Genomic DNA, 23,736 nt, shown 5'->3' with positions numbered 1-23,736 from the left:
TAAAGTGTAGAGTCCCAACTCTTTTAGCCTATCTTGAGAACTAAGATGCTTTAGACTGGGAATTAGTCTAGTGGCCCTCCTCTGCACCCTCTCCAAACCATGTGAGGAGACCAAAACTGGACACAGTATTCCAAGTGTGGCCTGACTAAGGTCTTGTACAAGGACAAAACAATATGCCTCGTCTTGTACTCAGTTGTCCTATAGATACACCCCAACACCCTATTTGTTCTAGCTATCGCTGCACGGCATTACTCATGTACTGTTAAGGATGTATGCACTAGAATGCCCAAATCTTTCTATCTCCATCATCTTTAATGCCTTTCCCTGAAGGGTGTATGAATGTTGAGCATTTGCTCTGCCCATATGGAAAACTCTGCACTTATCTAAGTTATACATCATTTTCCAGTCTTGAGCCCAATCTCCCAACACATTAAATCTGCCTGAAACAGACGAGCATCATCTACCATTCTAACACTCGCACAGATCTTAGTACCATCTGCAAATTTGCAGATTGTGCCTCCAACACCTACATCCAGATCCTTAATAAACATAGTAAAGAGCAACTGTCCCAACACCCTGTGGGACACCATCGAAATCCATTTATAACTAATTTTTGCCTACGTCCTGCCAGCCAGTTCTGAATCCAGCTCAATATATTACAACTAATGCCAGAGGCTTCGATCTTATAGAGAAGCCTCTTGTGCGGTACCTTATCAAAAGCTTTTTGGAAATCTAAGTAGACAATGTCTGCTGGACTTCCCTCATCCACCACTAACTTTGTAACTTCTTCAAAAAATACAATTAGATTCGTAAGACATGATCTTTTTATGAAGCTATGTTGGGTGTCCCTAATATATCCCACTCTATCCAAGTAGTCATATATTGCATCCCTAATGATTCCTTCAAGCATCTTACCTATTACTGATGTTAAACTAATGGGCCTATAGTTACCCTAGTCTGTCTTTTCACCTTTTTTAAAGATGGGGACTACATTCCTACTAGTCTATAGAAACCATTCCAGAGAGCAGTGAGCTATTAAAAATACAGCCTAAGGACTTGCACAACACATGCCCCATTTTCCTGAGGACCCTCGGGTGGATATCATCTGGCCCGGCTGCTCCATCTATTTTCAAGTTTTTAATTCTTTCTAAAACAGTATGTTTATCTATGTTAATATAACTAGTTTTGTTAGAAACATTAAATTCTAATGGTTGAGCATCTTCAAGGGTGCCCCAACGGAGAACCACAAGCTTCTTTTGTCCCTGGTGCAGAACCAACCCATGGATCAAAATCTTGATTTTCCACTCTGTGTTTGTGCCTGCACATGGGAGCACAATTTCTGGCTCTTCGTGGCATCAGTAAATGGCACATTAGGTGGTAAGCTTAAAGTGGTAAGTGGGGTCAACTCCACACTATTTTCAAACAAATGTTTAACATAGTGCTATCATTCATAAACCAACTACCTTCAATTAGCAAATTATTGGAGGTAGATCACTTTAACATAAGCTAGTCTTCCATTTTCACAATTTACAACCCTTGCTACCATAAGTACCATAATTCCAATTCCTATTAGGTTTTATTGCTACCTACAGTTGTAAACCATTTTGTTTATGGATCAGGATACAAATTTCAAAAATTAAAATTGCAATATAAAATGAGTGTTTTAATGATAGTCATGCAGTGTAATTAACTATGATCCAATGCAAATTATATATTTTAACATTGCTGTGATGACCAATATAAGCATACCCATTAGTATTGTTTTCTATATATCATATATTACACATTTCAACTAGCAGAAAGAAGCCATTTTCTATAAAAAAATATATTAATGAAAGGAGAAACAGGTGAACATGTGATGGAACATTGTGGAAACTTACAAAAAATTGAAGAGGCACTGTAGCTATTGTTCTGTATCTGAAGTGGGACTACACATTAGCCTTGAGGAGGAAAAGTACTGGAAATAGATATGATAAAAAGAAACTAGCTGGTCAGATCACCACACAGAATTTCAGAAGAAAATAAATAGGTTTATATTCCAAATTGTTTAAAAGTGTAGTGAATTTTGCTGCATTACTGGTTAAGTTGAAACAAACTTAATGGGTGAAATCTCCTAGGTTATGGATGGAGTCAATGTCCAGGTGGATATTCAATTGGTTTTGATGAAAAAGAATCCATCTGTTATTCTCTGTTGTATCATCGCGCATGCCAAAACTAAACCTTCCCCTGGAGAGTTCAAACTTTCCATCACTGGAAAACAAGATTCCTGATCAGTTCAGTAATAACTGGATTCAACAAGCTTAACTCCGAGAAGTGAGTCACTTGACCCTGGTCAATAAAAATTTTCACGATTCACAAGCAAGACGTGGCAGAACCCAAAGTATTCCAATATACATCATTGAAAATCCTCATCAATCAGCTTGTTAAATGTGAACTTTCATTTCTGGCCATCAACACCTGAAACTTGCTGAAGGGGTGGGTGTATTGTTGCAAATAAATTTCGTAAAGTCTCCAAAGTTAGTAGAACCCCAGAAAACTGCAGAAAGCACGTTAATGACACATGAAGTGGCCAGGCAAAAAAACTGAGCTCAATAACTCATTTTGAAACAGAGACATGAGAAAAGAGACAAATAAAATCTACCTGGGTTGAATAGAAGGTAGTCCAACTATGCCACCTCACATAGCAAAGAACTACCCTTTGATTTAGGTAAATTAATTTTTTTCAATTCTACCTCACAAATTACAATTTTAAGCATTAACACTGATATGCACTGTTGTAATATATATTGCAGGCCCTTGCATATGTAAATGTTTCATATTTTTTGAGTCTTCCACAGTCTTCTTTGATGGCTCAAATGTCAGCAAGTCTTTCACTTGTATTCTGTTTTCATTCTAGTAATGTATCCATTTTCTGTAGTTCCTTGCATCACAAAGTGTTTTGTTAGTTTCATGTACTACAATAGCCCAGGCCCCTCGACAGTCCTTCCTGGTAGATTTTTCTCTGTTGTGCTGAAAAATGTCCATTTATTTCTAAATATTCTTTATATATACATATATACACACATAAAATTCTTGATATAAGGGATGATTTTGCCATCCGATGCTTCCAGCAGGGAGAAGCACTTGCAGGAAGCACACCTTGAGAAATTGCGGGTGAGCACTGCTCTTCACTGGAGTGCTATATTGTGGAATAATGCCTATAATTTAGAGTGAAACATGATTTCCATATGCAATTGCCTGGACTTGACATTTGCTGACTTCATTGTCTCAGTGAAGTTGCCATGGTCCTCATCGGCCAAGTGTGTCTATATATTTAGAACAAAATTCCTTTTTGTTGCAACCATAGCATCGAAACAAACAACTTATCAATATTACTAGTTTACTCCTGTAAATTCAAAGTCGTTTTTTTGCTCAAAAAAATTCCATAGTACCCAATAGTTAGAATTAAGCAATTTTAATGAAACAGGACAGCAAAACACTGCCGGAACATTTAAAAAAGCCATAAAAATATCAAAGGAATTACTGTATTAAGATTCATATGAGCGAAACATGAGCCTTGTACAAGCTGTGCAATGCAAAGCTCAATCATTTTGCAAAATTCTGTGTGATTGTGGTTTGCAACCTGTTGACAGCACATTTGTTCAAAAAGTAGTTAGCAGAGGAAAATTCCATTGGGACATCCAGCTTAGTTAGCCATTTCCTCAGCAATCGCTTAGAACTGGACACTTGGCCCTGGTAAGGGCCTGTTCCCCTGCCTCCATCTACTCATTGGATCCATTCACTTTAGACTCTTCCTTTCTCTCATTTCCACCAGCAGCAGAATCTTCCTGCACAGCATCAAAAAATTTAATGTCGGTCAGCAATCCAAACATCAATATATTCTTATAGCGGCAATAGACTCAAATCTTATGTCTGCTGGCTGTTGTAACAAAGAACTGAAGTACGCAAAGAGACGTGTTGGTTGACAGCTGGCTGTCAGTGCCTGTGTGGGATCTTCAACTTTGTCAGATGCAGCTGCTTCCTCTGTTGGTGGAATTCACTGAAAGCTGTTGACAATGGATTCTGCTTTTAAATGCAGGCACTTCATGCAAGACCCACAGTTGTTAACTATCAAGGCAGCTTTTCTGTCTTGTAGTGCTATGCCTTCAAAGTAACGGCAGCCACTCCTCAAAAACAGCACCAGTCATCCATGCTTTTTTGTTCTTTCTATAAGCTACAGGCTGAGTATTAATATCACAAAAACATCAGGGGCTTTTGGAATTCCCAGTCACCAGCAGCTTTCTGTGTCCTCAGTTATGCTGTGATGGTAATTCGCTGCTTAGTTTTTTTTCACTTGATTTTCTTTCCTTTGATGAATGGCAACTTGCTGTTTGGGTGCAATTTGTAAAAGCCAATTTCATTGGCATTAAAGATGTATTAGGACTATAATGAGATAAAATTTGAGGAATTTATCCTGTATTACTTGTCTTCACTTTCTGTAGAAATGTCACGTCTCCCCATACGTAGACTTGGATGAGATTGCATGATGCCTTTTGAAACTGCTGATCCACAATACAGAAACAGAGTTAATTTCAAATTCTTTGGCAACATTTATTCACTTTTTCCAGTAAAATACAGTTGGATAGCCTGGGAAGGTTATCTGCTCTGTCCTGTTTGAATCAGGTTGAATTGAATTTAAGCAGAGGATTTCACTGGTCAAGACTCACTTGGAATGAGAACTAAAACTCAATATTAACCAATAATTCAAATTAAGAGATTCAGATTAAGCAACATATTTTCCAAGCATTTTCAATGGAATTAACAATTAATTAATTAATTTTGAATTATGAGTAGACTGTGTTTTTCATAGAAATTTGAATCTTTCCATAGAAAGTGTCTGATATCCAAGTCTTCTGGAGCAACAACATGTCAAATTCTTTGATATATTCCCTCCAATTTTGTCAGGATTCCTCACAATAGCAGCTATGCTCCATTACATTCATTTTAGGTTCTCATAAGACTGGGCCTCAATTTTTCCTTTCTACACAATAGATTGTTGCCAATAAATGAAATAGTTAATTATTCTGTATTACTGTATTTCCCTCCTCCAGACACAACACCAGGGATACAATTTGAGGAGTGATTGATGAGGATCTATCTCACTTAGATGTTCAGCTTCCTTCCTTTCTGCCTCTGCTCCCATTGTGTTAACAGCTATTGAGTCATTCAATCCAGCAGGTTCTGCACTGTATATTGCCTTTCTTTTCCAATTTTCTCCCCTTTTCATACTTGTCCTAAGCCAGCGTGTCAAAACACTAAGGTGTGGACAATATCAGACCTCCAATTCCTGGCAATCCAGCCTATGACACCTAGGTCAATTGGTTCTATTTTTGCTTATGGAGCTAAAATTCAACTTCAGTGGTGGCACAAAACTGATGTATAATGCACGGCCAATCCACTACCATCTTTTTGAGTCCCTGCTGAAGTTGAATTTAACCCCCTATATTTCTTACCCGCTGGTTTGTCCTGTTTGAATTTTGTGGGCCTGGAGGTTTGCAAAGGGCTGTCCTTAATCCTGTTACCTCGCTGGTAGATAGCTCCTAAATTATAACCAAGATCTGTTAATATCCACAGCTCAAAATATGCATACTATTGGGATCATTAATTTAAATCTTATATGTGGCATGCAAACCTCCATTCTATGCACAAAGCAACCCCTGAAGACAAAAAGGCTTGGACACCTGTCCCAAATCCATTGATTCTGGCTGGAGTTCAGATCCACAGGTGTCACCAATGTTCAAGAGCCTTAGTGGTCAGTGTTCATGTGTGAACCTATACAGTGAACATTGATAGGCTATGTTACCAGGGAAGATATCACAGCTGAGCACAATCCTGTAGTCAGCCAACATCTACACATATTAGCCAACAGGAGTTATAGGGCTGGATTTTGTCAGGGCCAAGGAGGTGGGTTTGAAGGCGGATCAGGTGGGAAAGTTGCAAAAAATGGCGTCGGGCTTCGATCCCGCCTCCACCCCGCCTCTGCGCAACTTTCCTAAATGCGGGCTTGCAGACTCCGTTTTGGTCCCGCCTCCAAGTGGCAGGATAGGCCCTTAAGGCACTTAACAACCACTTAAGTGTCTCTAGAATGCCATTTTGAGAGGACTTTCCGAGTTTACCACATTTCCCGTATGCTGCACGTCTCCCCTGGAACACGTCAGCTAATCCTGTCAGGTTCACAAGTGGATGGCTTAATAACAGCTGCAGCTCAATCATAAAAATGGCGTTTTCCACAATGATCATTTGCAGGTGGCAGAACTTTCTTTTCTCAGGTCTTGGAGAACTTTTTGCAGGTCTACTGATTTTGGAAGTGTTGAAGCTGAGATCCATCTCCACTGTGACCTCCTGGGAATCCCCTCTCCCCACCTTGACTGAGCGCTTCCTCAACTGAGGTATATACCTGCAGCATGGGAACCATTTATTTCCTTTCTTCCTGGACCTCAGATTCGCAGCATCAGAACCCGGAACAACAGCAGCACCAACAGTAGGAGCAACAACAGGAGTGCCAACCTGCTGCTTACCCACCTGAAGTTGCACAGGCCGGAAGGCACCAGCACAGGGAAGGACGTCACCGCAGGAGATACCCCCAAAACAGGGTTTACAGACAGAGGATGAGCTATCTCAACATGACTAAGCAGCAGTGACAAAGGAGGCTCAGACTTTCACGAGAGGTAGTGGGTGACATCTGCGCAATGCTGCAGCAAAACCTGGAGCCCAGAGGAACGGGTGGACACCCCTTACCAGTGGCCGTCAATGTCACCACCGCACACAACTTTTTTGCATCAGGTTCATTCCAGGGATCAACAGCAGACATCAGCGGCATCTCCCAGGTGGCCGCACACACTTGCATCACGCAGGTAACCGATGCCCTCTTTGCCAACGTGCACAATTACATCAACTTTTCCAAGGATCAAGCAAGTGTAACTGCGCGTGCGGTTGGATTTGCTAATCTGGCAGGCTTTCCAAGGGTGCAGGGCATCGTAGACTGCACACATGTGGCCCTTAAGACACCCCATCACAATCCAGGTATTTTTGTCTACCGCAAGGTCTTCCACTCCCTCAACGTGCAGCTGGTGTGTAAACACAAGAAGGCAATTTTGCATTTTTGCGCCAAATACCCTGGCAGTTGCCATGACTCCTTCACCCTGTGGCAGTCTAGTGTGCCTCCGCTTTTCAGTCCACCAGACCAACTTTGCGGATGGCTACTTGGAGACAAGCGCTATCCCCTGAAGATGTGGCTAGTTCAGGAGGCCATCCAATGAAGCTGAGGTGCGCTACAACTCCAGCCACATTTCCACCAGATCCATTATCGAGCAAACCATCGGCTTGCTGAAGATGCGATTCAGATGCCTTGATAGATCAGGTGGAGCCCTGCAGTACTCAGCAGCCAGGGTCTCCAGAATCATTGTGGTCTGTTTTTTTGCACTTCACAACATGGCACAGCATCGTGGCTTGCAGCTGCCTGAGGTACAAGTGGCTCGTCACATAGCCTCCTCAGATGAGGAGGAGGATGGGAGGAGGAGGAGGAGGAGGAAGAGGAGGAGGAGAGCAAGAACGAAGAGCTTGCGGAGGCGCATCAACCAGCACCAGCAGCATGTGAGAACATTGCTGCCCGGGATGCAAGTGATGCACTCATATTGGTCAGATTTGCTTAGGCTGCCCAATCAAACACATTTGGCTCGCACCTCCTTACCACACCATCAACAATGGACAAGAACCTGCAGCTTCCTATCACTCTGACCACCATACTGACAATTCCAAGTCGCCCTGAGCCCTCAATGTGGAAGTCCCATTTGCGAAATGACACAGCCCACACCTTCAACATTTTGCCATCAAGTCATTTTATAACATTCAGTCAAGGATGGCATTTCACAATTAAACACAGCAGAACACCCAAGTGGCTACCCTTGTGACCACTTGTGCATTATCATCCTCTTATGCGTGGTCCTATGTGGTGCTTCCCCTGTGGCTTCAGCAGATGTGGAGGCCCCTTGCTCACTTTCATGCTGCTCCTGCCTCGACGCCTTTGGCGGGTGTCCTCTGGGGTTGCGAGCCTGTGAGGGCTCACCAACAGTCTGCTGCTCCTGCGGCTGTGCAGGGGCTGAGATGCCGATCTCAGTTGGGTGAGGACTCTGGTGGGGCTCTGACCGAGGGCTCTGCAGTGGCATGGTTGTGTGAGTGCTTGGAGAGGAGCCCCCACTTCCTTGTTGTCTGCCACCAACATCCCTCTCATGGGTCAGCCCCACTTCAGAGCGAGCAAGTGGCTTGACAGCACCTTGCTGCACTTCAGGGAGGCAATGATGACCCATTTCTGCACTGGCAGTCCTACTCCAGAGGACTTCCATGAAGCTTTGGTATCTCTGCTCAATAGCTGACCCTCGCTCCTCCAGAGATGTCAGTATATTCTGAACAATGACCATGTTTTCAAGACCCTGGCAACTTAGCTCCTCCATGGCCGTAGCCATCCTCTCCTCTACCGTAGCCATCCTCTCCTCTACGGTAGTCATCCTTACGATGGAGGTAGCCATCCTTTCCACGGAGGTTGCCATCCTTTCCGTGGTGATGCGTTCATGCGCCAATGCCTCCACAAAGGCTGTGTTCATGTTAGCGATGGACTCCTCCATCCACTCCACATTCGCAGTGACCCTGGAGACAAAACCTGCCAGAGACTCCTTCACCTGTTCCTGGAGTTCCATCACCGCTCTCCTTCTGGATGGACCCGGAGGCACCGGGTTGACATGCAACTGAGCCAAGCTGGGAACGCCCTGCAGCCTCCGATGAGGACTCTCCACTGCTGTCCCTGTCTCCACCATCTGCTGATGCTCACTTGTGAGCTGTGATACACCAGGTGACAACACTACTCCATGTCCCGAAGGTCCCACCGAGATGTGAGTTTCTGCGCTGGGTGCACTTAATTCTGCTGACGCTGCGCCCTCAGAGGTTGCAGCGTCCTCTGAGGAGTCTTGTGGCTCAGGCTGTTCCTCCTGCACAGTGGGGAGGGGGGATGTTGATGGTCCTGTGGGGGAGTAAAGGAAGGAGTTAGAGATGTGAGATAAACGTTGCATGCACATGGAATTGTGCAGATGATCATAAGTCAATCTGTTAGAGCATCAGAATCAATATCAGTCACTCATCCAATGTCAATGAGAGAGATGAAAAACTATTCTGTCACCAGCTTGCTCTGATGCGCCTATCTGTCCGTCCCCCACTTGCGCATCCTCCTCGACTCCCACAATCTCGAGGGCCGCCTCCTCTGCGCTGGTGAGCTGGACTATTGAGGGTGGCCCTCCTCCTGTCTTCACCTTTTCCCTCTTATTGTGGGCTCTCTTTTCCTGCAATGAGGGACACAAGTGGAGTTTGAATGAGAATGATGGAGTGAGTGTAGAGAATCCATAGCATAGATGCTTAGAAGGACACAAAGATGGAGTGAGGTCCCAAGACCAAGGACCCTTCTTGTGTTGTGTATGTTGTTGTCATAGCATAACAGTGATAGGGAATGTGAGGGCAGCATAGTCGAATAGTTAACATCTGTGGTAGGTAAAATTTTGGAGTCCATTATTAAGGAGACAGTAACAGGACATTTGGATAATCATAATTTAATAGGACAAAGTCAGCATGGTTTTATGAAGGGGAAGTCATGTTTGACAAATTTGCTGGAGTTCTTTGAGGAAGTAACATATAGGGTGGATAAAGGGGAACCAGTGGACATAGTGTATTTAGACTTCCAAAAGGCATTTGACAAGGTGCCACACAAAAGATTATTGCTTAAGATAAAAAATCACGGGACTGGGGGTAATATTCTGGCATGGATAGAGGATTGGCTATCTAACAGAAGGCAGAGAGTTGGGATAAATGGTTCATTCTCAGACTGGCAATCAGTAACTAGTGGTGTTCCACAGGGGTCAGTGCTGGGTCCTCAACTCTTTACAATCTATATTAACGATTTGGAGGAGGGGACCGAGTGTAACATATCAAAGTTTGCAGATGATACTAAGATGGGAGGGAAAGTAGTGAGTGAGGAGGACATAAAAAACCTGCAAGGGGACATAGACAGGCTAAGTAAGTGGGCAGAGATTTGGCAGATGGAATACAATACTGGAAAGTGTGAGGTTATGCACTTTGGCAGGATAAATCGTAGAGCAAGTTATTATCTCAATGGCAAGAAACTGGAAAGTACTGAAGTACAAAGGGATCTGGGGGTCCTGGTGCACGAAACTCAAAAGGTTAGTATGCAGGTGCAGCAAGTGATTAAGAAGGCCAATGGAATGTTGGTTTTCATTGCTAGGGGGATAGAATATAAAAATAGGGAGGTATTGCTTCAGTTGTACAAGGTATTGGTGAGACCGCACCTGGAATACTGCGTACAGTTTTGGTGTCCATACTTAAGAAAGGACATACTTGCTCTCGAGTCAGTACAAAGAAGGTTCACTCGGTTAATCCCGGGGATGAGGGGATGGACATATGAGGAGAGGTTGAGTAGATTGGGACTCTACTCATTGGAGTTCAGAAGAATGAGAGGCGATCTTATTGAAACATATAAGATTGTGAAGGGGTTGGATCGGGTGGATGCGGGGAAGATGTTCCCGATGATGGGTGAAACTAGAACTAGGGGGCATAGTCTTAGAATAAGGGGCTGCTCTTTCAAAACTGAGATGAGGAGGAACTACTTCACTCAGAGGGTGGTAGGTCCATGGAATATGCTGCCCCAAAAAGCTGTAGAAGCTACATCATTACATAAATTTAAAACAGAAATAGACAGTTTCCTAGAAGTAAAGGGAATTAAGGGTTACGGGGAGCGGGCAGGAATTTGGACATGAGTCTAGGTTTGGATCGGTCATGGCCCTGTGGGTAGCGGAGCGGGCCCAGGGGCCGTGTAGCCTGATCCTGCTCCTATTTCATGTGTCTAATTCTGTTAGATTCAGGAGATGGTTCTGTGATAGTGGATTGGCGGTTAGGATCAGATCAGCCATGATCTTATTGAATGGCGGAGCAGGCTCGAGGGGCCGATTGGCCTACTCCTGCTCCTATTTCTTATGTTCTTATGTTCTTATGTTCTTAAGTGATTGTGTACATAGAGAGAGAGGGATGGTTAAGGGTGCAAGGATGTAAGGGTCAAGTGGGATGTAGAGGAGGAAGTCTGTAGTGTATGTACCTTTAAGAGAGAACTACTTTTACTGCTCCTGTATACTGTAGTACTGGCAGTGACCACACCTGTATATAAGCCTTGAGCATGCCTCTGTACTGTTAGTCTTTAGACTACCCTCCTCCAGTAAACACCTGTTGATTGTTAATTTACAGCCTCCGTCTAGTTATTGGAAAACATCATACTTTAAGAATCAACGGATTCAATAGTGGCGACGAGGTCGATTCGAATCTACCTGCAACTCTGCATTTCCTTTCAAGGATTCGCTCCGGGAGGACGGTGGAAGAAAGTCAAGGCCAGAAGCACGGGCGTCGACCACGAGCAACCGCCCAGCCATCCGGCAGAGAGTGAACATCGCAGGGGAGGCTGTTGAGGGCTGGGCTTGGTTCTCCAGCCACGACGATCCAGCAGCAGACTGGCAACAGGTACAGCGCAGACCCTTCCCGGACAGCGGCGGCTGGAGCCGACCACGGGGTAAGAGAGAGGTTGAAGCGCACAGGGCGCAGCCGGGGGGGTTGAAGACCGAGCGGCATCGACGGAAAACAAAAAGAGAGAGAGGGTAAAGCACAGGAGAATGCGTAGAGCGCAGCCAGGGCTCAAGGGCTGAACAGCGTCCGCGGAAAAAAAAAAGGAAGCGCGGGAGACGCCATTGAGCCGCAGAGAAGAAGAGAGAGCATGGGAGACGCCATTTTAGACAGTTTAATCACACCCAGGGATGTTGAAGAGTGGCAGTATCACTGCGTTCGACAATGAAGTCGAAGATTGGGCGACATATGTGGAACGCATTGAGGTGTACTGCAAGGCGAATGAAGTGCCAGATGCTAGGAAAGCACTGGTTTTGTTAAATTCCATGGGTGCAAAAACTTATGGCTTACTGCGAAACCTAATAACCCCAGAGAAGCCAGAGGATAAGAATTTCGAAAGCATAGTGGAAATCCTGCAGGATCACTTAAACCCCACACTGCTGCTAATAGCAGAAAGATTTAAGTTCCACAAAAGGAACCAGCATAAAGATGAAAGGATTGCTGAGTACTTAACGGAACTGCGCAAGCTATCGAAACACTGCCAGTTTGGATTGGGACTAGCAGATACGTTAAGGGACAAGTTTGTGTGTGGGCTTCAAAGTGAAGGAACCCAGAAACGGCTTCTATCAGAAAAGGATCTTATGCTGGACAAGGCTTTCAGCATGGCAGTATCACACGAAGCAGCCGCACGGGGCGCTGCAGAGATACAACGGAGACCGCAAGAATATGGCACCAATGAAATGTCATATGGAGCAGGGAAGTGTTATCGCTGCGGCAGAACAACACACGACCATAAGGATTGTCGGTTCAAGGACCAAGTGTGCAGACAGTGTGGAAAAGCAGGACACATAGCAAGAGTCTGCAGGTCAGGGAAGAAAACCAGCAGCAAGAAATCTCCACAGGAGAAGTACAAAAAGGTACAAAAGGTGATGGACAGTAGTTCAGACGAACAGAAAAGTGATACAGACTCCGGAAGCAAGGAGCTGGGTTGTCTGAAACGACATAAGGTAATCAAAATGGAGGATCACCAGACTATCTGGGTCACGCTCAAGATAGACGGAGTCCAAGTGGAAATGGAATTGGACACAGGATCAGCCCTAACAGTCATAAACCAAAGGGACTACAAGCGGCTATTCTCACATATACCCTTGAAAGCTACAGAGATTGTCTTGAAGATGTACACGGGGCAAAAAGTCTACCCCAAAGGAAAAATAAGGGTGAACGTGATATACAAAGGCCAGGAAATACCCAAAATGGACCTATATGTATTGCCAGATGGAGGACCACCATTACTAGGACGTGAATGGGTCCGGAAGATACAATTAGATTGGCATTCCATACAGGTACTGAAGGTTGAGGCCAAAAAGGATGACGACGTCACACCTGGATGACAGTCAAAAATGCTAACTGACGCACAAGAAGTGTTCCAGGAGGGACTCGGAACATTAAAAGGCATAACAGCGACGATTAAAATAGAGGAAAATGCAAGCCCAAAGTTTTTTAAGGCCAGGCCGGTGCCTTATGCGATCCGACCAGCCGTCGAAGCAGAGCTGGAAGGGTTGGAACGTTCAGGAGTACTGTCCAAAGTGGACTGGAGCGAGTGGGCTACACCCATCGTTCCTGTAATGAAGAGGTCATTGAGTGATACGCCTGGGGAACCAAAGAATGTCCGCATCTGTGGGGATTTTAAGGTGACAGTGAACCCAGTCCTTCACACGGTACAATATCCACTTCCACGGATTGAGGATATTTTCTATCTGGAGGTAAATGCTTCACCAAGATTGATCTGGCCGAGGCGTACCTGCAAATGGAGGTGGAAGAAGCCTCGAAACAATACCTCACGATCAACACTCATAAAAGTCTCTACCAATACAACCGGCTGGTGTTCGGGGTAGCATCAGCTCCGGCTATTTGGCAAAGGGCAATGGATCAAGTCCTGCAAGGGATTCCAGGGACCCAGTGTTATTTGGATGACATCCTGGTCACGGGCGAAAATGACAGTGATCACCTCGCCAACCTGGAGAAGGTGCTCACTAGATTCAAGGAATATGGGCTACGAGCTAATTGCCACAAGTGCGAGTTTTTCCAGAAGCAGATCTCGTATTGTGGCCACGTTATTGATGAAGAGGGGTTACATAAGTCCCCTGAAAAGATTGAGGCAGTAGTCTAGGCTCCAGCACCGGAAAATGTGTCACAACTGAGGTCGTTCCCCGGGCTGGTGAACTACTACCATAAGTTCTTACCAAATTTGTCTACAGTATTACACCCACTGAACACCCTACTGCAAACGGGATACCATGGAAGTGGAATGACGAACGTAAACGAGCTTTCCAGAAGTGCAAAGAATTGATCACATCAAAAGAGGCGTTGGCCCATTTCAACCCAGCACTACCAATTCGGTTGGTGTGTGATGCATCACCCTATGGTATTGGAGTGGTGCTGTCGCACAAATTCCCAGACGGGTTGAAGAGGCCAGTAGCCTTTGCGTCTCGGTCACTGACCTCAGCCAAGCGCAACTACGCCCAGATTGACAGGGAGGCCCTCAGCCTAGTATGGGGAGTAAAAAAATTCAACAACTATCTGCATGGGCAGAAGTTCAGCTTGCTGACTGACCACCAACAACTTGTTTCCATCTTCAATCCAAAGAAGAGCGATCCGGTGATGACTGCACAACGGCTACACAGATGGTCCCTTTTTTTAGGGGCGAACCAATATGAAATAGAGTATAAGGGCACGAAACAGCATGGAAACGCTGATGGGCTATCACGCCTGCCACTGCCTACTGTGGAGGAAGCACCAGCAGTGGACCCTATCAAAATATTTTATTAGTCGATAATTGAACGATTGCCAGTAACTAACGCGGATATAGAGAAGGAGACCCGCAATGATCCGACACTGTCTCGGGTATATGATTTGACGGTGAAGGGATGGCCAACACATGGCGACTCACTGTTGCCAGCATTCTCATCCAGAAGAGAACAGCTGTCAGTATGCCAGGGGACAGTGATGTGTGGATCCCGAGTGGTAATTCCACCCAAGTTAAGGGAGAGAGTGCTCAATGAGCTTCACGAAGGCCATTTGGGAGGGGTGAAAATGAAAAGCCTTGCCAGGGCTTATGTGTGGTGGCCAGGGATCGATCAACAAATCGAGGACCTAACAAAGAGCTGCTCAGGATGCCAGAAGGTCCAAAATGCACCACCACATGCCCCTCTACACCCATGGGAGTGGCCCTCCTCTCCATGGCAACGGGTGCATATTGATTTTGCTGGTCCATTCATGGACTCAATGTTCTTACTAGCAGTGGATGTGCACTCGAAATGGCCTGAGGTGATCAAAATGTCCTCCACCACTTCAGAGAAAACGATTGCAGTCCTATGGACCATATTTGCCAGGAACGGCTTGCCAGAGCAGATTTGCTCTGATAACGGACCACAGTTTGTGTCCGAAGAGTTTTGAAAATTTATGAAAAGGAATGGGGTAAGGCATTACACATCCGCCCCGTATCATCCAGCCACAAATGGATTGGCTGAGAGGTTCGTACAAACCTTTAAAAAGGCGCTAAGGGCCATGTGCGATGATGAAATTCCACTACAGCATAAGGTGGACAATTTCCTGTTAGCCTACAGAAATGCGACACATGCAGTTACCAACCAGACCCCGGCCATGATGTTCTTTAACCGAAGGTTGAGATCTCGTCTGGATTTGCTCAGACCAAATGTGCGAAGAAATGTTGAGGTTAAACAATTCCAGCACATCAATGAGAAGCCGACAAGGAGCTTCAATGTAGGACAACCAGTCTTGGCCCGCGACTACCGAACAGAGAAATGGCAACCAGGAACAATATGCACACGGCAGGGGCCACTAATGTACACAGTGGATGTCGGGGAGAACATTGTGAGACGCCACGTCGACCAGATCCTAGCGTCACAGGAACGAGTCAACCCCATGTCTCGCGTACCTGGGGATGAACCCGACATACCGGTAGCATCTACCCCAGAAACAGTAGCAGCAGAAACTGATGAACTAACCGACGAAAGGGAGCCAGAATCGCCTCCGCACCAAGAACAAGAACCTCAGGAAAGGCGCTATCCAGAAAGGATCAGGAAGCTGCCCCAAATAGTGAATCTATAAATGGACTATTTCAGTTTAATGTGCATGTTAAAGTGTTAACTGTTATTTGAATGTTATGGGTACTGTTAATCTAAAAGGAGAGGAATTGTAGTGTATGTACCTTTAAGAGAGAACTACTTTTACTGCTCCTGTATACTGTAGTACCGGCAGTGACCACACCTGTATATAAGCCTTGAGCATGCCTCTGTACTGTTAGTCTTTAGACTACCCTCCTCCAGTAAACACCTGTTGATTGTTAATTTACAGCCTCCGTCTAGTTATTGGAAAACATCATACTTTAAGAATCAACGGATTCAATAAAGTCGACAATACAGAGTGGTGGTGATGAGAGGCGATGGGGAGCAGATTGAGGGTCATGGTGATGTCATACTCACTTTTCACGTGCAGAGAAGGTCATTGAACTCTTTCTGCACTGCAGCCAGGTTCTGCTGCACATTGATATGGCACTGACCTCCTGTGCCACTTGTAGCCACACAGCTTTGGTCTGCTGCGGAGGTTTTTTCCTCCCAGAGGAAGGAAACAACACCTCTTTCTGAGCTCTGGCTCCCTCCACCAGAGCTTGGCGTCCTCATCAAAGCAGGGTGCGGCCTTGGACCTTGAGCTTGACATCTCTGCACCACAAATCCCTCAGAACAATCCCAAATAAAAGTTGGAAGGCAGAAAATGAACCAAGGCTGCTTGGTTCTACATCAACAGTTGCGTCGAGGTCGTCACGACCCATAAAAATATCAGGACATACCCCAACCAGAAACCCTGGATGAACAGGGAGGTCCGCTCGCTGTTGAAAGCACGCGATGTAGCATTTAAATCTGGCGACGCGGCGGCTTACAGTGCAGCTAGGACCAACCTAAAAAAGGGTATCAGGACTGCCAAAAGGAAACAGACACTGCGGATTGAGGATCATTTCCACAACAACTCGGACCCCCGGCGCATGTGGCAAGGCATCCAGTCCATCACTGACTACAAGAGTAAAAACACCAGCCCTCCGGTTAGCAATGCCTCCCTTCCGGAGGAGCTTAACAACTTCTATGCTCGCTTTGACAGGGACAACAGGGAGCCGGCTACCAAAGCCTTGCCACCCCCGGAAGACCAGGTGCTCACTCTGTCGACCTCCGACGTAAGGGGTGTTCTACGCGGAGTGAACACACATAAGACTGCCGGACCTGATAGCATCCCTGGACGGGTACTCAAGGAATGTGCTGATCAGCTCGCTGATGTCTTCACCGCCATCTTCAATCTGTCATTGGCCCAGGCAGTAGTCCCTACATGCTTCAAGACCGCTACCATTATTCCTGTGCCAAAGCAAACGGCTGTGACATGTCTGAACGACTATCGACCTGTCGCACTCGCACCCATCATAATTAAGTGTTTCGAGAGACTGGTCCTGGCTCACATCAAAGCCAGTGTTCCCGCCTCTCTTGACCAACACCAGTTTGCCTATCGTGCAAACAGATCAACGGAGGATGCAATCACAACTGCTCTACACTCTGCATTGAATCACTTAGATGGTAAAGAGACCTACATCAGAATGCTTTTCATAGACTACAGCTCAGCATTCAACACTATCGTCCCCAACCAGCTGGCCACCAAACTCCACACTCTTGGCCTGAACACTTCCCTCTGCAACTGGACCCTGGACGTCCTAACAAACAGACCCCAGTCTGTCAAATTAGGTAACCACACCTCCCCCCCCGACCCTGAACATGGGGGCCCCACAAGGATGTGTGCTGAGCCCCCTCCTCTACTCCCTCTTCACCCACGACTGTGTGGCTGTTCATGGTTCCAACACCATCATCAAGTTTGCGGATGATACCACGGTGGTAGGCCAGATCACCAACAACGATGAGTCAGCCTACAGGGAGGAGGTCCAGCATCTCGTGAAGTGGTGCGCCGATAACAACCTGGCCCTTAACATCAAGAAAACCAAGGAAATCATTGTGGACTTCAGGAAGTCTAAAGGCGGAAGTCACCCCCCCATCCACATCCATGGGGCTGTGGTGGAAAGGGTGGACAGCTTTAAGTTCCTCGGAGTCCACATCACGGAAGACCTCTCCTGGTCCCTCAATACCTCCTCGTTGGTGAAGAAGGCCCAGCAGCGCCTATATTTCCTAAGGAGGCTGAAGGGATGTAACCTGTCACCCCTGATCCTCTCTAACTTTTACCGCTGCACAATAGAGAGCATCCTGACGAACTGTATCACAGTATGGTATGGCAGCTGTAGCTACTATGACCGGAAAGCCCTGCAGCGGGTAGTCAAAACTGCCCAACGCATTACCGGCACCCGGCTACTGGCCATAGAGAACATCTACCAGAAACGCTGTTTACGGAGGTCACTGACCATCATCAAAGACACTACCCACCCCAGCCACAGTCTGTTCGCCCCCCTGCCATCTGGGAGATGCTACAGATGCATTCGCACCCGAACGACCAGATTTAGGAACAGCTTCTTTCCCAGGGCTGTCATTCTACTGAACTCCACAAATAAACTCTAAAGCCTGCACATCTGCCAATGCACTTTATTATGTTTATGTTAATGTATTACAAGCCAAATGAATGTTGAATGTTTAAATGTCTTAATCTAAATGTACACTCCCGGGAGCCGCAAGCCTACATTTCGTTGTACTGCACTTGTGCACTAACAATGACAATAAAGTTGATTATGATTATGATTATGATTATGCAGGCCTTAAATGCAGCTGCATAAATGACATCATTAGAGGCGAGTTTCAGGACCAATAGACTCATTGGGCCAGGGGTTCACACACGCTGGGAATGAAGTGCCCAATTAGGGCAAAATCGCTAAATTATCCCACCTCACATCGGAGGTGGGGGCAGGAGCTGCCGACCAACTAACCCGCCCCCAATGACAAAATCCAGCCCATAGATTCAGAGTCATAGGGGGCAATTTTGCCAGCTCTGAGGAGGCGGGTATGGAGACGGGACTGCCGGGAAAATGGCAGAAACTGGGAACGGGTACCAACCTCGCTCCCAAACTGCCTCCATGCCATCTTCCCGGGAGGCGGGTCCCCGACTCGTGCAGGGATCTGGCCCCTCGAGGCGGGAAGAGGATTACAGCCAATTAACTGCCTGTTAACAGGTAGTTAGCAGGCAGTTAAGAGGCTTATCCCCATTTTACCAACACAAGTGCGGGCTTCCCAACGTCAGGAAACCCCGCCAGGGTCAGCGAGGCGAGCTGTGGGCCTGCGGGGGTGAGAGGGATCGAAAAGTGCGCTGTGGAGGTGAGTGATGGGTGCAAGTGTGGACAGGTAAATATGAGAGGTGAGTGTAAAGTGATAGAAAATGTTTCCTTACCTTTGTTTCTTCCTGCAGGCTTCAACCTTTGAGGATCCGGAGGTGCCTCATCTCAACGGCAGAGATGACAGAATGGCTGCTGCATTCTCTGATGCAACAGCCATCTGATTTCTGCTAAAGAAAGAGGTTTGGTGAGTCTTCAGTACAAGGACTCATCATAGAACAGAGATTGTCGGTGTTCTTCTCAAAGCTGTCAAACGCTGACATTTCATTTGTCAAAAATTTTTGACAGATGAAACATCATACGCTGACGTCCTCTGTCACCGGCTTTCCCTTAATTGGCCTGCTAAGCCCGCAGGGCGGGCTTTAAAAGGTTAATCAAGGGAAAATAGCATGGGTTGGCCGGACGTCTTTGGGGGCGGGACCAGCAGTCCCACCCCCAACACGTCCCCATTGATAAAATCCAGCCCACAGAATCATAACAGCACAGAAGGAGGCCATTCAGCCCATCGAGTCCATGCCTGCTCTCTGTAGAATAATCCAGTCAGTCCCATTTCCCTGCTCTATCCCTGTAGTCCTGCAAGTTTATTTCCCTCAAGTGCCTATCCAGTCTCCCCTTGAAAACATTGAATGTGTCCGCTTCCACCACTTCCGTCGGCAGCGAGTTCCAGATCCTCACCACTTGCTGCGTATAAAAGTTTTTCCTCACATCCCCCCTGTATCTCTTGCCCAAAACCTTAAATCTGTGTCCCCTAGTTCTTGTACCATCAACTAGTGGGAACAGCCTTTCCCCATCTAGCCTATCCAAACCTGTCATAATCTTGTACACCTCTATCAAATCACCCCTCAACCTCCTTTGCTCTAATGAAAACAAATCCAGCTTCTCCAACCTGTCCTTGTAGCTAAGATCCCCCATCCCCGGAACCATTCTGGTAAATCTCCTCTGCACCCTCTCAAGGGCCTTCACATCCTTCCTAAAGTGTGGTGACCAGAACTGGATGCAATACTCCAGTTGTGGCCTAACCAGCATTTTATAAAGGTTCAGCATAACTCCTCTACTTTTGTACTCAATACCTCTATTTATGAAACCCAAGATCCCATTGCTTTGCTAACCACTCTCTCAATATGTCCTGCCACCTTCAGGTACCTATGCACATTAACTCCCAGGCCCCTCTGTCCCTGCACATTCTTTAAAACTGTGCCGTTAAGTGTATATTGCCTTTCCCTGTTCCTTCTGCCAAAATGCATCACCTCACACTCTCATTAAATTCCACCTGCCACTTGTCTGCCCATTCTGCTAGCCTTTCTATGTCCTGTTGCAGTCGATTGGTATCATCCTCACTGTTTGCCACATTCCCAAGTTTGGTGTCATCGGCAAATTTAGAAATTCTACTCTGTATTCCAATATCCAGATCATTTATATATGTCAAAAAAAGCAGTGGCCCCAGCACTGACCCTTGGGGAACACCATTGTCTACCATCCTACTAGATATTGATCAGGAGCCTGAAACCAGGCAGATTTTCCCACTCCCTAATGCAGGGGTACTGAGCTTTCGTGATATTGTAAGTGAGTTCACCATAAATTCTGCTCACTCTTCATCAGTCCAACTAATATACTTTTGAAAAGTACCTATTTGAACAATGTTCATTTATTACTACATAATCCACAGGAACCAAGATTTCCAAGTTTTGTTCATTTTCATTCATCAATACAGTCCCAAGATCTACCTGGCAAATGACCATTCCCCGAAATACATCACTAACAGTAGCAGTGTTTAAATTACTTTTATCATTCCTCTGGTGTTCAGCACTCCAGGGTGGCGAAGCTGTCCTAGAAAAAACTGAGAGGGGGAAAAATTCAGTTGGTTAGCGCCTCTCATTAACAACTGGCGCAGGCGCTAATGGGGCACTAATGCAGTAGTGCCAGGGCAAGGCGAATTCAGCGCCGCACGCCATATATACCCTCCCATAGCACCACCGCAATGGGTTACTGCCGGGGACCTCAGCGGCAGGTAGATCGTGACATCAGTGAGCATGCAACACTCACTGGGCGCCCAATCTGCAAAATTTATTTTCATCCCCTGCCTTGGCGCCTCGCTCTGACAGCGACAGGGAAAGGAGGCGTTAAGCAGGCAGATGGATGCCGGCTCCAGGGATGCTATTTAAAGAGATCATGAGTAATGAGTTGCAGCTGTCAGGTTAGTGCTGTTTCACTGCTTTCTTGTCAGTTTGACATTGTGCAACAGTTTAATTCAATCATTTTAGATTGTTTAGTATCAGGAGTATTGTGGCTACTAACAATTAATTACATTTATCCTCACAACATATCAAAGTCTACACTTGGTTACATTAATGGGGGCTGTACTGGCAGCAATGATGAGAATGTGGCTCTGCAGCATCAATAAACCTCTCCTTTAATAACTGGAAAGAGCCTATGGTAATGATGACTTGTGATTAGACTGCATCTGATATTGGCCAGTGCTTTGAGTTTAACGCCACTGCGCTCCAATCCTTCCTTTGGGCAATGAGACTTAATTTTGCATGCAGTCTGAAGCACCAGCGCCTGGCGCTAATTCTCAAACTTTTCCCGGGCTATAATGAATTTCTCCCTCAGAACCTTTAATCTAACAAGCTCCCTCTTCTTCTTCTCCCCATTTCCATACCAACCTTTATTACTTATATTTGGGATACCGCATCACCTATGATTATTCCAAGCTGGTTTAACCAATTCCTTCAGCCTCCTTGTACACAATTACTGGTGTTTTTATCACAAAACCAGCTCTTATGGCATTATCGACCCCTTACCAATGCTACTGACTGAGATTAGATTGTCTGCCATTATTCCATGATGCTGTGTTTCCACATAATGCTTAGTTTATATTGCTATATTACAGTAGTTGCTGATTTAATTTTTGATTTAAAGTGATATGTCCAAGTAAATAATTTAAGTTGTGGCATGCTTTTGCAGGTCATTCCCATTGAGTTAAAGGGCTCGATTTTGCCATTGGGGGCGGGCTGGGGGGGTGTCAGGTGGTTTTCATGTCAGGACCCCGACTCCAATGTGAAGTGGAAAAAAAGTGCGATTTTGCCCCAATTGGGCACTTGATTTTGTAGGGGGTGGTGTGGGGTGGCGCGTGCGCCCAGTCAGTTATGCCTCTGACTGTTTGTGAGCGGTTCGAATTGCTCCCACGCCCCTGGGTTCTAGACACCGGACTTAGGTACAGGCTGCGTTACAGAAAAGACTCGAGTAGACAGGTGGTTTGGATGTGAGAAAAACCAAGATTTTATTGAAATAGAAATTAACACAATCTTATGAAAAGTTACTAGTATAAAATTACAGGCAAATACACAATGACTATACTTATACAGGGAATGGGGAACACACGGCACATCGAAAGAAAACGACTATCTTAACAATCCCCTTATCCTTATCCCACCCCCTATACCTAACTAGATTAAGCTATGAGGGGACAGAATTCATGCTCACCAATCAAAGATCTGCTGAATTCAAACAGCGGTGGGGCTTGGGGTTCGCTCTTTGTGCTCTCTGGGGCCTGCCGTCGTCACGTGGTCTTGGGGTGCTGCAAGGGCGTCGTCCAGGTACAAGTATCCCAAAGTTAAAGTCTCTGCTTGGGTACTTTACCTCGCAGGGATGATGGTTCCTCTTCCTCGGCCGGCAGTTGGAGTTTACATGAAGATAGTCGAAGGTGAGCTGGATTGAAGGCCCGATTATTCGAAGCGTTTCTTCAATCGTCTTCCCAATTCGTCTTCCTCACCACCTCGCCTCATCTCGTCCTGCCTCGCCTGGCCTGGTTGGTCCATGTCCGCCTGGTGCAATGCCGGGCGTTCCTGATGAGACGGGAAAGGCACGGGCGGTGACCAGGTGGTAAGCGCGGGACGGGGGAAGAGCAGCAACCACGAGGGCGAGGGGCCGGAGCAGGAGTCAAGAGCAAGGGCAGAGAGCAGAGAGAAGAGAGCATCAGTTGCTAGTGGGCCTACAATTATACTCCTTCGGATGGCCCTTAACTGCACGCCAAATCAGGTTAGTTCATTGTCCCAATCTTGGCGGGCTAGTTTAAATAATTGTAGCAATCTAAACTAACTGTTTTTAGATGGCCGGTGATCACACCTACTGGCCTGATTATCGAGTTGTTTTGTTTTTAATACATCTTAATCAGCCTGCCCAGCTTCGATGGCTTCCTTAAGCGGTTTCCGATTATTTATGCAAACAACTTGATGGCCTCAAGTATAGGCCTAACTGGTTTCGGTCTGTCTGCGATTTGGCTCAATGCATAATTCAAAGTCCTGCTGTCTGCTTTTCAAAATACAAAAGTCTCTCTTCACAAAAACTACAGCTTTGGTTTCAATTTCCCCAAAAGCTGCTTGTGCCACAGAGTCCAAGCTTTTAAAATCTTGCAGGCTTTTGGCCACGAGGTGCGGACGCCATCTTTGGGTACCCTTTTCAAAATGTCCATGCAGGGTCCCTTTTATTAATAATAACCTTTGGGGAAATGTGGAAATTTTGCAAATCTTACAATTTCCAGCGTGTAGAAACCCCTGGCCCAATGAGTCTTTTCATGCAGAAAGTCGCCTCTGATGATGTCATCAATGCTGCTGGATTTAAGGCCTGCAAGCAGCCTTGCTCCTTCT

Source organism: Somniosus microcephalus, chromosome 22 (genome assembly GCF_052327205.1).
Source record: "Somniosus microcephalus isolate GS21.2 chromosome 22, FLI_Smic_1.0, whole genome shotgun sequence".
Classification (NCBI taxonomy): domain Eukaryota; kingdom Metazoa; phylum Chordata; class Chondrichthyes; order Squaliformes; family Somniosidae; genus Somniosus; species Somniosus microcephalus.
This window is presented reverse-complemented; position numbering follows the sequence as displayed.